This window comes from Notothenia rossii (genome assembly GCF_949606895.1).
Source record: "Notothenia rossii genome assembly, chromosome: 8".
NCBI classification, from domain to species: domain Eukaryota; kingdom Metazoa; phylum Chordata; class Actinopteri; order Perciformes; family Nototheniidae; genus Notothenia; species Notothenia rossii.
The window spans coordinates 44,079,985-44,096,497 of NC_136906.1; positions in this window are offsets into that span (position 1 = coordinate 44,079,985).

Consider the following 16,513-nt stretch of genomic DNA (forward strand, 5'->3'; position numbering starts at 1 on the left):
ATGGCAAGTGAGCAGCAGCGTGTCATACTTTTGAGCCGAGTGAAAGCCTCCTCGGCCTGAGTAGACCACACAAATGGAACCTGAGGGAATGTAAGAGCATGAAGTGGTAGTGCAATAGCGCTGAAGTTTCTAATAAATCTTCGATAGAAGTTAGAAAACCCTCAAAAACTGCTGGACCTTCTTTCTGCTGTCAGGAGTCTTCCACTGGGCTACTGCACTAACCTTAGCAGGATCCATTTGAATAAGGCCCTGGGATATGATGAAACCAAGGAATGAAACAGTAGTGGCATGGAAATCACATTTTTCAGCCTTGACAAATAACTGATTCCTGAGGAGAAGCTGGAGAACCTGGCGTACATGATGGATGTTGGAGTCTTTGTCGGGTGAGTATATCAGAATGTCGTCGAGGTAGACAAAAACAAACCGATTCAAGCAGTCTCTTAAAACGTCATTGACAAGGGCTTGAAAAACTGCAGGAGCATTGGTGAGACCAAAAGGTTTAACTAAATACTCATAATGGCCAGTGGGGGTGTTGAAACCAGTCTTCCATTCATCACCTTCGCGAATTCTGAAAGTCCATGAAACTTGTCTTTCTGTATTTGTGAATGAAGCGCCATCTCCTGGTTAAAACCTGAAAATCTGGCAACGCCCTCTTGGAAAATAGTGGGAGGGCTTAACATTCCTTGATACTGGTCTTAGGCAGGTCATAGGCAGGAAGCTGTAAGCTGGAGTCTGAAATGAGGTGCTACATCTGTATGTGGTCGTCTTTCAATCAGAATGTTGTCGGTTCGGTCCCAGCCCGTGCACTCAACAATGTATCCTTGGGCAAGATACCTAATCCCGAGTTGGTCCCGATAGCCAATGGTGTGTGTGTTAATATCAAAGATTGTTAATTTGACAGCTCTTTATGAATGAGGTGTGAATGATGACTTGTCGTATGTAAAGCACTTTGAGGGGTCATAAAGACTGCATAAATTGCTATATAAGTACAGTCCATTTACCATTTGAATCACACACAAAGTAAGTGGCGTCGAAGGATGTTGTCACTGTATTGTTAAAATGCTTTTCTTGTATGTAAATACTTTAACAAGTTGATCATGTTTTCACAAAGTAGAAATCTCAGTCATTTCTTCAGATGGAAGGACAACCAGAATGGTCAGATGAACCACAAGGCACAGGAGGGTAAAGGGATTCACTGCAGTTCATTTATGTCCCTATTCCACCAAACCGGTTCCAGGGCTGGTTCCGGGCTAGAGCCTGATTAAGCTCTGCTTCTTCCTGTTTCCAACACAACGGAGCCGGCTCTTAGCACTGAAAACCGGTTCTTAGCTGGCCCCACTCGGCTGCCCGGCAAGAACAAAGAAACAATACGTCACGCTTACGTCGGAGGGGGCAAGCAATAACAGTTAATGGCTGAACCACATCAATAAACAATGAACTCTGGAGAAAAATACAAGGTTGGAGAAGTAGTTTTTTTATTTATTCTGGCTCTGTATGATTAAAATCAAAACGATTATCGACCAGACGCAGTCCCCAATTGTTGTTGTTGTGAGTGGTGTTGGTGAGAAAATCAGCGACGTAAACGGTGATGTCATGACGCAGCACCAGTCGGGCTCTGGGCGGTGCAAATCAGTTCGGAACCAGAAGAGCACTAGCATGGAGCTAGAACTAGAACTGGTTTGGTGGGAAAGGGGCATTAGTCCCCTGGAGGGACGGATGGAGGAGGAAGGAGAGAGGTTCAGAGAGAAGAGAGAACCTGGTGTGATACAAGATGCACTTATCCCCCTTTGTGTTTACATCATTTGGGTTGATCCTCGTAATAGCAGGGCACTTACACCCTAAAAAATAGGGGAAATGATTTACGCTCATAGTGACCCATTAAAGCACATGATAAGACGGGATTCCATTACACACACTCACAGCATATATGAGCTCAGTTCCCTGGCTTTCCAGTGCTGTCTGAAAGCAGAGGCAGTAGTAAATGTGACACACTGCTCAAAGTTGTTAAAGAAATTAGTTAATCTCAATGCAGGGGTCACTCAGTCACCTGTAAAGAAGTGAGATGACGCTGAAAACAAAGAGGCCGCCAACAGCTCGGATTAGTGTGTTGGAGGCTTTCATGGTATGGGAGAGAGAGAGAGGGAGCCAGCAATTGATTTTAGAAATCTAAGAAAACCAATCCTAACGTAGACGTGTCAGTTAGAGAATGTGGGTTGGACAGGTGTTTCACTTGGGAAGGGAGTTATGGGTGAGCCGATGTTATTTAGCTTTGGTTATTTTGCTACTACTGTTTATCCCATTCTTGGATCAATTCCGGACTGGAAACAGCCTTCATATTGTATTGTGCTTCAGTTCTACATACTCCGGCCTCTGCAACACACCAACATTTCAGAGACAGATGGTGTCTGTGTATTCAGCAGGATCTCTACGAGAGGGATTTAAGATTAAAGTTGTTATATATATAATATATATAATGGCACTGTTCATTGTTTTACGGAATGTGGTCGACTCCTTTGTCTTTTTCAGTTACTCACTCAGATGTTGATTTTGTTTAATGTGTTTTTTTCTAAGACAATGTTTATTTTGGGTTGTAGGTAGGCTTGGGCGGTATGACGGTATTATGGTATACCAGGGTATTTCGAAATCCCGTCGGTATGATTTTCAATACCGTGACGTCACAGACTGTGCGCCAAATCACAGATGCGTTTCATTCTATTTCACTGACACAGAGTTTTGACAGGGACGACATTGGTTGTAATGCACAGCACGCGCCAACAGAGGGCAGGGGAGGGCAGTCCGCCTTTCCCGCTCTCAGAGCTCAGCACAGAGCTGAGCTGAGCAAGATGGCGGCAGCATTTGCCGGCCCCGAACTCGGACAACTAGTAAAAAAGAAAAATGCCTCTGCGCCTGTTTGGGACTATTTTGGGTTTACTCGTCGCCAGTGACTTCATCCAGCACAACGAGAGACAGAGGCACTTATTTGGGAATGTTTAAGACGGGGTGAGTGAGTGTTGACATTTTTTAATCCTATGCAACTGGTTGATGGTTTTGGAGTCGAGGTCGGACGGTTTTAAAAACGAAAGCATTTACGTGCTAAACATTCACGCGAGTAATCCAATGAATCAAATGGAAATAAGGTTTTTAACACATGCACGGAATAATATTGCCAAACTAGTTAGTGAATATAGCAAACTGTATTCAATAAGTCAAGTATTTACTCCCGGAAAATGTTTATGTATGATGATATATTGTTAACTTAGCTCACAATAGAAACAACGTCGGACATCTACAGACGCGTCCTGTATCCGATCTCAAAATGTGCCATTTGCACAATGTGTCATGTATGCAGCCCTTGTTTCGCACTTCCGCGCACGTCGCGGCACTTTGCGAGCGTCAACCGGCTCGGGCTGCATTTTACACCAAACATATAATATACCGTTCGAAACATCTATTTGCCGCCGAACGCCACCTCGCTCAAGCCGACCCAAGTCATACCGTCATATACCGTATACAGAGGCGCGGGAAGGTATTTTGAGTGGGGGTGCTGAGGTGCTGGACTCCAGTGAACACTATTACGGGCACCATAGAGCATGCACAAAAAAACTCCCCACACGCAAACACACAGTAAACCCGCGACTGTTAAAATGAAGGCTCGATAATCAGCTCACGGCATATAGGCAGGGGTAAAGTGCTATTTTTTACGAGTGGGGAGCGGACCTCACCTAACACAACACATGCACGTAGCCTACCATTCTCTGCGGGTTTTTTGTAGTGACGAATGAAGTTGGATGTTGTGGTGGTCCTGTCACCGATCTTTATGCTGCAGACCCTGCATACCGCTGTTATTTTCTTATTAGCATCATCGACAACATAATTGTTCAAATTCAGGTAAATGTGTTACCAGTTTGTGTTATTTGTTGTGCATGACCGGAAGCCAATAGTGTAACAGGTTAAAGATCAATGATGGGTATACATAAAGCCACGCCTCCAATGGGAGTGTCCGTTGAATGAAATGCCACTGTCTCTGATGTTTCGTTATTCCTCCGCTTATTTGGATGCTAAACAGCAATGAAGTTATGCTTACTCTGCTAACAATAATCCTTGAATCCAAACTTGACTATTTTTGGAGTAAAGCTAGCCGCTGCCATGTTAACTGCCACTCCTGCCTACTAGCGGGTTGTCAGGTTTGCGCGCATGGCGCTATAATCACCCAATCACATTTCGAAAAAACTAAACGTAATATCTCAATAGTCGGACTCGAGTCAAGTCATGTGACTCGAGTCCCCACCTCTGGTCAATTGTACTGTCATTTGACATTACTCTCTCGTTGAGTTACTGTAGCTGGCCCTGAATTTACAGCAGGACCACCAATCAGCTCCTGACTTCACAGTAACTCGCAGAGACAACCAAAGGAGCTTCTTTCATTTAACCCTTCACATTCCAACAGAAACTGAACAGGCAGATTCAAAGGATTTATTTCTTTGGAAATGTTATTTTGAATACAATTAAATCAAGTTATTTTGGTAAAACTAAGGAAAAATATAACTAAACAATTTATTTTTTAAAATGTTTTAAATATGTTTTCAAATATTATTTTTTGGAATATCTTGGGGCCTATGCCCTGACGGCTTGCCACTGGCTGTATGAGACTTAGAAACATCACACAAGCCGAGCATGCACACATACTGCCTTATGCCAGAGCCTCTGGGATCCTCCTTCAGGAAGACTACAGACACACTACAGCGATAACAGGCACAGCCGACTAAAATGCTGCTATCACATGAGACATTGTCATGCTACCTTAAAAAATACCACCACCCAACAAAGCTGAAACCGATGTGGAGCTACCTTTTAAAATGCAATGCCAAGAACAGATGCTAGATGCTGGCTCAATTGGACATGTGTAACCTTCTCTCTTCATATACTGAGTATACTGTCAGTATTGTCCTAAATTGAAGCCATGTTTCTTCTTTATTAAAAAAAAAAAGTGGGGAGTTTTAATCAGGGCTGAATACAACATTTTAATTGTTTTATTATTATGTTTATGGTTGTTATTTGTAGGGCTCTGTCCTAATATTTATTTTTGTTTTAAACTATGTTGAAAGATTAGTTTAATATCATTTTTTTTATTTTGCTATGAAATTCTGAATGAAAGGCTGCGCGCGAGACTGGTTTTTCGCTGGGTTGAGTCGTGTGGGTTTTTGAGTGAGATGTGGCACAGCAGCCTGTCAGTTTACTCTTGCAAGGTTAGTTTGGCTATTATCATTTATATTTATCTGCAACAATGGATATCAAGAAGTGGTTCATGAAAGGAATATGGCAACTCAGCGCCAGATGCAGGCAGGCACATTAGAATAAATCAGTTACGTTACCAACGTAACTGATTTGCCAGGGACAAGGGAGGCTGGCAATCAGTTATATTTTGAAGAGAAATTGACTCAAGCCGGCTCTCTCACAAACTCCGGCTCTGTGCGCAAGCAGACCGCTGCACACAGTAGGCCTATCTGCCTCGCTCAATCTCTCTCTCTCCCTTTCTCTCAATCGCTCAACCTCACTCCACCCTGTGTGCGCTCCTCAAGTTTGCCTGCATGCTTGCCCAAGTTGGCACAGCGTTACAAATGTGCCACATAACCAACCAATGGATGCAGCCTATAATAAGACCGTCAACAGCCTTATGGCAACCTAAAACCCCTCTGTTTCCGTAAAAACAATTCACGAGCGCCTCCCTCACCCCCCCCCCCGTTGACAAATCTCGAGCGTCTAACAGCCCCCTCCTCGTTGACAATTCAGATTTCCCGGGAGATGTAAGTTTCGGGGTGGGCCCGCCCTGGTAAATCAAATGCCCGCCCAGAGACTTATGTCTGCCGCCGGGTTGTTTGTACCATTTTTAGGCGATTTGTAATTTGTTCTAGAAAAACGATGTGTTTTTTAGGATTTCAAGAAGCATAGAACAAACAATGGATGCATTTTATGAACATTTATCCATGCTGAAAGTAGATTTAGATGTGTTAGGAGTGAGATAGAGATTATTATCTAATATATGCATCTGATGAAGCATTGCATGAAGTCTGTTGATGATCAGAGGCTGTTGTTGGGGCTGCATAAAAGTTTTTTTATTTGTGTTTTGTTGACAGACCATGCAGGCCTCAGAGAGTTAAACTTGGGCCTGCGACCATAGTTTTATTGTATTTTGTTTTGAAAATCCACAGCGGAGGTTTGTGTCGTACTACATGCGGTGTATTTTGCATATCTCTCAGGAGCCAACAATCTGTGAGTCTGTTGGCTCGGACATAAACTCGTGTTTAAAATAATACTACATAATAAATGTAGTCTACATTTCATAATAAGAGGTGTAAAACCTGAGAGGATTTTAAATCGCATTTGAACTAAATGCTTATACAATCTGTATTTGTATTGTTGATTTAATGTGTGAACGAGGCGATATAGAGAAGGTTAAGCTGTCATTATTAGGCTGTAATTTGTTATATACTGCTGGATAAGCAGGCCTATTGTTTTTGGATATTTGTGGAGTTAGGTGGTCCATGAGTGTTTTTTATTAGTTAAGTGGTCCTTGGTATGAAAAAGTTTGAGAAACACTGCGCTAGTGGATTGTCAAAAGGGGAGCCTCGTTGCGGGGAAATTATACAGATGGCTAGTCCGCCCCTGAAAATGTCTATGCAAACGTTATTATTAATAATAATAAAAATAAAAAATAATAATAATTTTTTATTTTCCATTTTTATTTTGTAATCATCTCGCGACCCCCACTCGGGGTCTCGCGACCCCCACTTTGGGAACCCCTGCACTAGGAGGAGATTCAGGTGATAAGGTGTGGGGGGGGGGGGGGGGGGGGGGTAGTTACCTTGGTTGCTGATTGGCTAATGGTTACACAAACCAACAAATCGTTATGACATCATGAAGTCGCCAAAATCTGATCAGCTCATTTTCAGACAGGTTTTTATATAAATGGATCAGGAGAAAAAGAGAGAGAATGTTTTTTCCTGGAACTTTCAGAATCTCTTTACACAGAGGAGACACATTTATTTATAATACACATTAAAAAGTGGATTTTGCATAATAGGTGACCTTTAATGTTTATATGGAGACATATAAAAAGCTAATTTTAAATGTTTGATATGCAAGGTTGGTTCCAAGGAGGGACAAGAGAAACAATTACATTTTTGAGAGCAATATATTATTTTAAATTATATTTTGAAACCACTTTTTCTACAACTGTATTTACATGTTGTCTAAGGACAAGTATATTTAACACAACAAGTGTATGTTTTAGCATTGGCATGGATTATTTGAAATTTCATGGGTGGGATAGAAAATGTCCTCCAGTTCTGAAATGACTCATACACTATATGGGTTTCACTTAATATACTTTGATACATGCTTTTATGGTTATTTATTACTTAAACATTTGGTTCATTAAGAATAGCCACAGTACATATCGATAGGAGAGTTAGAAGCAAATCTTCTCTGAGGGTTAACAATCATGCATCCAACAACAACAACCTTTCCTGACAGTCATGTTGGCACATTTAATCACATCACTATATAGATGATTCCTGCTATGTAGCCAAACTATAATAAAGGAGATAAAGATATGATTCATGGAATGGACAAAGTCACTTCAGTCTGTCAGCTTCAACACTCTTCCCCAAGGTAACTGAGGGCGCCTCGTCTCAGGCTTTCTCTCAGGTCTCAAGCCAAAGGAGGCTCTCCCAGACCAGCCACTCTTAGAATACATTTTCATCTTTTTCCTCTTGCTTTCACTTCAGTCTGAAACTGCACCCTTGGCTTTTGTCAAGTCACCTCTTCAAACATTTCTAACATCCTCTTACTGCTTTTTTTTTGTTGATCAAGGTATTTTTATTGGTTTTAAGGACACATTAAAATACAATGATCAGTACAATACAGTATTACATTCCAAATTACACAACCCCCCACCCGGTCCAACAGAGCAAAACGCCTATTATGGTAAGACCTTACCGATTAGTAATGACATCACACTGTAAATGTTTATAGTAATTATCATGTTTTTTTAAATAACTTGCAAAATCCTATGGAAGCCTGTTTGCGCTACAGGAAAAAAAAAAATCCTGTTAGTCAATATATATATATATTTTAATGTATTCACTTTAAGAGAAGGGGATCTCAGAAACGAGTCTCGCAAGTTTGGCTCGAGGTAACATTAACAAAAGCTAACTGTTGTTAGACTATGTTCCCACATTACATTTGTGCCAACGCCTATAGTTGTAGTTTCTAAGATATTAGAAAGTTGGTGTTCTGGAAGGGGTTTAGCATAGGATCAATTCCCTTGGGATGCTCTCAAGAACTGTAATTGTGTGTGTGTGTGTGTGTGTGTGTGTGTGTGTGTGTGTGTGTGTGTGTGTGTGTGTGTGTGTGTGTGTGTGTGTGTGTGTGTGTGTGTGTGTGTGTGTGTGTGTGTGTGTGTGTGTGTGTGTGTGTGTGTGTGTGTGTGTGTGTAACCCTGCTTCAAAGGTCCATCATACAAGATTTAGGGGATCTATTGGCAGCGGCTGATAATAACATCCATCATTATGGTTTACTAATTGTTATCTTTTTGTCCTCTAGGTTACACAGACCACTATTGCGGTAAGCATGTTGTAACTTCCGGTTGTTGTTGTTGTCATCTCTGGGTATCCCGTGTGCCTGTTCTGTTGCTGATAGCTTATTATCTTAAACTTAATCGATCGTTTTAAAACTCTTGATCACGGCAACTGCCTGATGTTGTAATCACACATTACTACAGCTTAAGCACTCACAACTCTCCTTCTCTTAGCGACTGTAACTCCACAGTTGCCTACACTCTTTTCGGGTTTGCTAACGGTAGCTACTCTAGCTTGATAGCGAGCCATGGCTCTTTCCCCACCCTCAGGTGCTATTTCCTGCTCTAACTGTCTCATGTTTGGTTACTTCCCTACCTCCTTTACTGGTACCGATACATGTGTTAAATGTAGTATAGTTGTTAGGTTGGAGGCGGGAATCATAGCCATAGAAGCCCGGCTCCGCATCTTAGAAAGTAACTCAGCTACATTAAAGCCCATGTTAGCCGGTGCGTACCGGCAAAAGGTAGCTCCTCTTAGCCGTCCCCCGGCCACTCCCGAGCAGCAGGGAGATTGTGTGACTGTTCAGAAGGGGCATAACGCGAAACCCGCAGGTCCCCACCAACCCGTTCACGTATCTAACAGATATTCCCCACTCAGCGAGACATCCGCTGAAAAGCCAACTCTGGTTATTGGTAGCTCTATTATGAGACACGTGAATTTAGAGACCGAAGCCTCCACAGTCACATGCATTCCGGGGGCCAGAGCGGGCGACGTTGAGGCGCATCTTAAACTGCTGGCTAAAAATAAACCTAAATACAGTAGGATTGTTATTCACGTCGGTGGTAATGATGTTTGTTTACGCCAATCAGAATGCACCAAACTTAATGTGGCGTCGGTGTGTAGTTATGCTAAAACAATGTCGGACACCGTAATCTTCTCTGGTCCCTCCCCAATCTGATCAATGATGACATGTATAGCCGCATGTCATCATTTCAGCGCTGGTTGTGTTGGTGGTGCCCACTAAACAATGTGGGCTTCGTAAATAATTGGACAGCCTTCTGGGGAAAACCTGGTCTGATTAAGAGAGACGGCATTCAACCTACTTTGGAAGGTGCAAATCTCATTTCGGCAAACATTTCAGGGCTTTGTGGACTTAATCCATGACAAACGGGAGTTGAGACCAGGAGGCGGAGTCGCAGTCTTACACGCTTCTCTGCGCTCTCTCCTAGGCAGTCACCCATAGGAATCCCGAACCCAATAAAATACCCAATATTAACGGTGTGTGTGTCTGCCCAAGGACAATTTAAGGTAAAACCTAATAGAGGTGTCATACATAATAACCTAATAAAAGTACATGTAACAACTACTACAGTGCAACAAAACAGGAAGATTACATGTGGTCTCTTAAACTTAAGATCTCTAGCATCTAAAGCAATATTGGTAAATTATTTAATATCAGATTATAATATTGATATATGCTGTCTCACTGAAACTTGGTTGAGACATGAAGAATATGTCAGCAAAAATGAGGCCACTCCACCCAGCCATATCAATACTCACATTGCCTGAGGCACGGGCCGAGGAGGTGGAGTTGCAGCAATCTTTGACTCAAGTTTACTTATCAATACTAAACAAAAATTAAATTATACCTCCTTTGAAAGCCTCGTTTTTAGTCTTATGCATCCGAACTAAAAAACTTTGCAGCCAATCGTATTTGTTACAGTGTACCGAGCACCAGGTCCTTATTCAGAATTCTTATCAGAATTCTCTGAGTTTTTATCAGCTTTGGTACTTAAAACAGATAAAGTAATTATCGTAGGTGACTTTAATATTCATGTTGACGATGATAAAAATAGCCTTACTGTTTCATTTAACTCTATATTAGATTCTGTTTGTTTCTGTCAGATTGTAAATAAACCAACCCACTGCTATAATCACACTCTCGACCTTGTTCTGACTTATGGTATTGAAATTGAGCAACTATTAGTCGAACCGCATAATCCTGCTTTATCCGACCATTTCTTAGTAACTTTTGAAGTACTGTAACTAGACTATAAAGCATTAGTCAAAAGCTCCTGCAGCAGAAACCTATCTGTTAGTGCTATAGCCACATTTAAGAAAGAGATTCCACCAATACTTAACTTGATAGCATGTCTGCATGTAAGAAAGGAAACTTATACAAAATGTACACCACCCCAAATTGATCATGTTGTTGATAGTGCTACAGAAGCGCTGCGAATACAATTAGACTCTGTTGCTCCTTTGAAAAAGAAGAAAATAAAACAACATAGATTAGCTCCATGGCATAATGCCGAAACCCGCAAAATAAAGCAAAAGTCGAGACAACTTGAAACGATATGGCGTTCCACTAAACTTGAAGAATCTCGTTTAATTTGACATATTACTCTCAATGAATATAAGAAAGCACTGTGTAAAGCGAGAGCAGCCTACTACTCTTCATTAGTAGATGAGAATAAGAATAATGCAAGATTTCTTTTTGGCACTGTAGCCAGGCTGACAGAGAGCCACAGCTCGATTGAGCCTTCTATTCCCATAGCACTCAGTAGTAATGATTTTATGTGCTTTTTTAACGATAAAATTGATGCTCTTAGAAACAAAATTAATGACCTCTTGCCTTTGAGCAGTATAGTGTTATCAACAGCTCCCGGAATCCTAAGCTCTAATATTACACTAGATAGTAAACTAGAATGCTTTTCAGCCATAAACCTTGAACAATTAAATTCAATGATTCTCTCTTCTAAACCATCAACGTGTATCTTAGACCCAATTCCAACTAAGCTGTTAAAATAAGTTTTTCCATTAATTAGCACTTCTTTATTAAATATTATGAATATTTATTTATTATCAGGCTATGTTCCACAATCATTCAAAGTGGCTCAAAACGTTGCAGAGAAACTAGTCCATGCATTTGTTTCTTCGAGGCTGGATTATTGTAACTCCTTATTATCAGGTTGTACCAAGAAGTCAGTCAAGTCGCTTCAGCTGATTCAAAATGCTGCAGCTTGTGTTCTAACCAGAGTTAGGAAAAGGGACCACATTACTCCTATTCTGGCTGCCTTACACTGGCTCCCTATAGAACACAGGATAGAATTTAAATTTCTTCTTCTCGCCTACAAAGCCCTTCATGGGCAGGCGCCATCTTACCTTAAATAACTCATTATACCCTACTGTCCTACTAGGGCATTGCGTTCCAAGAAAGCAGGGTTGTTGGTTGTTCCTAGAGTCTCTAAAAGTACAATGGGAGCCAGAGCCTTTTCTTATCAAGCTCCACTTTTGTGGAATCAGCTTCCAGTTTGTGTTCGGGCGGCAGACACCCTTTCATTTTAAGAGTGCGCTTAAGACCTTCCTTTTTGATAAAGCTTATAGTTAGGGCTGATTAGATTCAGCCCCTAGTTTTGCTGATATAGGCTTAGTTTGTTGTGGGACATCTTACTTCTTCCTTCTCTCTGTCTATACCTGTGAACTCTCATGTTCCGGATAACCCAGCTTCCCCAAATTTCTTTCTTTTTGGTGTCTATATACGCCGGGATCCGGAGTCATGGATGATCCTGCGGTCCTGTGTCATGGATCACGAGTCCTGGATCTTGAGTCGTGGCTGTGGTCCTGGATCATAAGTCCTGGATGGATATCCTCTTGGATTCATCTTCCTATTATATAGGAATATTATATATTATGTTATGCATTTCCAAACATTTGGACTTCCTATGTTGCAAATGTATTATCTTTTCAATTTACACACGGCATCTATTGCACGTCTGTCCGTCCTGCGAGAGGGATCCCTCCTCTGTTGCTCTCCCAGAGGTTTCTCCCATTTTTCCCTTTAAACTGTGGGGTTTTCGCCGGAAGTTTTTCATTGTACGATGTGAGGGTCTAAGGAGGGTGTCGTATTGTCATCCTGATATTCTGTACAAACTGTGAAGTCCACTGAGACAAATGTAAAATGTGTGATATTGGGCTATATAAATAAACATTGATTGATTGATTGATTGACTGCCACGTCTACAGTAGCGCAGAATGGACAGAGAAAACCTACATCCCCATTGTTAGACGTACTAAATCCTGCACACTGCTCCTTCAAACTGACAATGTGAACATATGTCGCCATTTTGTAATTTCTGTTATTTTCAGTTGAGAATGATTCAAAGTAATCTTAAAAAAATAAACGTACTTTTAGTTTTTACTATTTATAAGTATGATGTTTAAATATGAAATGCTATATTCATTAGTTGTACTGTAATTCTACAAATATTTGTATATTTTAAGTTCAGAACTTTATTTAAGGTATTTGAATGTAACATTTTAAGACAATGGATTTTGAAAAGAGAGTAAAATCTTTATTAGAGCCAATAGAATCGAGGGGAAGTTCCTAAAAATCCATCTAAACATTACACATTGGTGAATGAGTGACGAGCAGCAAGAATGCCCAAAGCCGGAAGCTTAGTTGGAGCTCAATAGTAGCTTGATATGAAATCTCCGTTTTTGAAATAAATGTTATGATGGACTATCAGTAATCATTTCAAAGTGACACAGACATATGGATTAACCTTCAGCAGCGTTTTCATCGTTTTGATGCAATTTAACACAACCTTTGATGACAAAACAGCAAAGGTAAGACGTTTTTGCCCTTTTTGCTCAGTAAAGCTAAGTTGTGTGTTGTCTGGATTTGCTTTAGCTGCGGTGAGTTTTGTTCTGTGGAATCTCAGCTTTCATATGATATCTTGTCTCTGCAGATCCGATAAGTAATACAATATTTCTACCGTGAGTTCTGTGCTAAGTGCGTTAGCATTTTTTCGCTCAGGGCTAATTCAGAGGCTTGATATTACCCTTGTGTTTCGTTTAGCTAAAAAGTGTTAATATTGTCTGGTAGCTGTGTTTCTTCCCGTTAAGTGGGTATGACACATTCATAGTTTGTTAAATGATAAGAAGCCCTCAGACGCTGTTTCTTGCAAGATGTTGCATTTTACCCCGGTACTGGGGGCATGGGGCTTAACTGGTGTGTGCCACTGTTATCTTACACTGTTGGAACCATTTATGACCTTGCAGCTGCCTCCTGTTGAGACTGGAGGAGCCAAGACTTCATACATTTCTTTACCCACAGAAAATAAGATATTAACACTTTTATTTTTTTGTTACAAAGAGTAACATCCGACTATCGCAAAGAGAAAACCTGCATGCTCAGGTCCGACTGCTGTCTAATCCCATCTGGTGCTAAACCGATGTACGACTATTTTATGGGACTACATAAGCATGATGTGATTTTCTTATCCATTGAGCAGCATTCTAACTCTGCTCCTTCTTGCAAGAATAAATTGAAACTTGATTATTGATTCCCAAGCCGCTGTCGAGTGATATTTTTCTAACATTTGGACACGACTGTTTGGATCAAAAATATGCCCCTTTACTAAACAGTCCTTATTCCCTTAAAATCCTAATACAGACATCAACACTAACGTTATATCATACAAGAAGAATGCTAAAGAGGATTGCCACCTAATTTCAGACATACATCTTCTTTTGAATGTGCCTCCGATAACACAACAGACAGCTTGTGTGTGAGCTAAAGGGCCGCTCCTCTGCTGAGTGATCATCATACATGTAAATATATATATTTTTAAAGACCATACATTACTTATCTGTCAGAGTGATGTCCACTGTGATGATGGATTTTCTGTATGTTTTTAGCTCCACCTGTACAATAGAATGTAGTCCAACCCTACACCTGTTAGTGTGTGAGACCAGAACTTTCCATAAGCCTCAAAATCAGCCAACTACTCAGTGAAGTCCTGGGAGGAAGATAGAGAACATGTCTGTATCAGTCCTGCCCAAACATGCTCGCACAATAACAAATATTAGCAAAATGATTGATGACTTAACCTTTCATAATGCAGGACAAGGGACATCCTTACTAGACTTCTTCAGACAAATGTGAGTGGCATAATGAAGGATCAGATAAATTAATTATCTTAATTTGACATTGAACACTCACTAAAACAGGCAATGATGTCAAATACCAGGCAAATATCAATAACATAAGGCTATAGGTAATATAGGGTAAAATGCACTTTCATTATGTGACAGGTCCTACAGCGCCTTTGCCTTATTTGAGCTGCTGAACAAGTTAAAATGCAGTAGCACTTCATAAAAGATTTGTTTTGGTTTCATGTGGCTGGACCTTTTGTCCACAGCTATGAAAGAATGTGATTTGTGATTTGTCTGTGCCATCCAAGGCTAACACAAGTCCTTCAGCTGTGCAGGCTCATGAAAACACACAGGGTAGTCCTGCTGAAGTTGTGAAACCATCAGCAACAAAAGCACCGTGGGACTTTTATTTTGGATGTGCCTGGAAAAACGTGAAAAGCACACTGAGAAGCCCAACCTCCACACTGCCTCTTTTAAGCCCCATTTTAATAGAGACTGTGCCAAAGTTGGAATGAAAAGCTCAATTTGCTTCTTCCTCTGAACAGCAAAGTACCTAGAAACCCCTCCAGGGTCTCCTCTCAATCCCAGCACTCTGTTTTATGAAAAGGCAATATGTTCTGAATGCTGTGTAGATCTGTTTGACTCAGCATATAACATTTGTATTATTTAGACAGCAAGCGTATTATCTATGTATCTATGCACTATAGAATATAGACAGCTACACAGGGGTTCTGGAAACGGCCTGCTTCTCCAGGTAAACTCAGCCTTGATAATAAAACCATTATCCTTGGATGATAAGTAAAGCATGGGGCAGTAGCTTGTATTCAAGTAGTTTGCCTACTCCTAGCATAAATGAATGAAAAAATCATGAAATGTGACTTTCTTTTCTTGTCAGATCAAAACTACACTGGAAAGTGAAATGATTCTGGAATGAGCTGATTCCAATCATATTTTGTACAGATACGTCTCTGTCGGTCTCTCGCACCATAGAGGTACATTTGTCTCAATATTATTTGTTTGAACAGATAGACAATCCATGTGTAAATGTGTATTCTGTTAATACAAAACCAGTCCAGAAATGCAAAAATATTTTGTAAACATGAAACAAATCTTCAAATATACACACAAACTCTACAAATAAAATAAATATGTGAATACATGAAATGGATTAATAAGGAAGCGAAAGAAAAGCATTTGGCTTTAAACTTTGGAATTCTTTACAAAAAGATTTAGGCATTTATCTAGGGAACTGTGCACATTTGTTGTCATGTTACCATACATTCAGGAGAAACCCATCCTTTCTATTTGGCTGTGATGGAGAGAAGCACATGGTAAATTGGTAAATGTGTTTTTTCGCAATTAACCATGTTTGGCTTGTCAAAGTTAATGTTCAACATGTCAGGTCCAATTACTGATCTCTAAATATTTATCATACATGTTGGTTATTTAGCAAGGTGTAACACCATGTGAATCATTTAGCTAAAGATTCCCATGAATGGCTAAGATAGATAGTTTTGTGTGGCTGGGGGGTAAAGTGAGCCAGTGTTTGAACTTAACCCCCCCATGAGGCCCTGAAGTTAAGTCTCTGTTGTATGACGTATCTATCAAACAAACACATTAGCCTACATTGTTCTAATAAATCGTGTTTCAGAAACAAATACAGCATATGTTTTCCAAGTACAAAAGCTTTTTTTCTACGAGTAAAAAAAAGAAACTTCACGTTACTTACGGCAGGAATATTCCGCCGTGGTTGTGTTAAGGATATTCTCACAGTTATTCTCCAAGTAGCAGAGAGCGCTACTGAGTCCATTTAAACGGAGGGGAGTTGAGCAGACCATGGAATTAGTTTGTACTCGTAGTACGTTTTTTACCAATGCTGTATTTGTTTCTGTGTTTGTACTCGTAGAAAATATTTTTGTGTACTTGTAAAACCTATGCTGAATTTCTCTAATGATTTATTAGAAAAATGTAATGTTTCTTTGATAGATTTAATT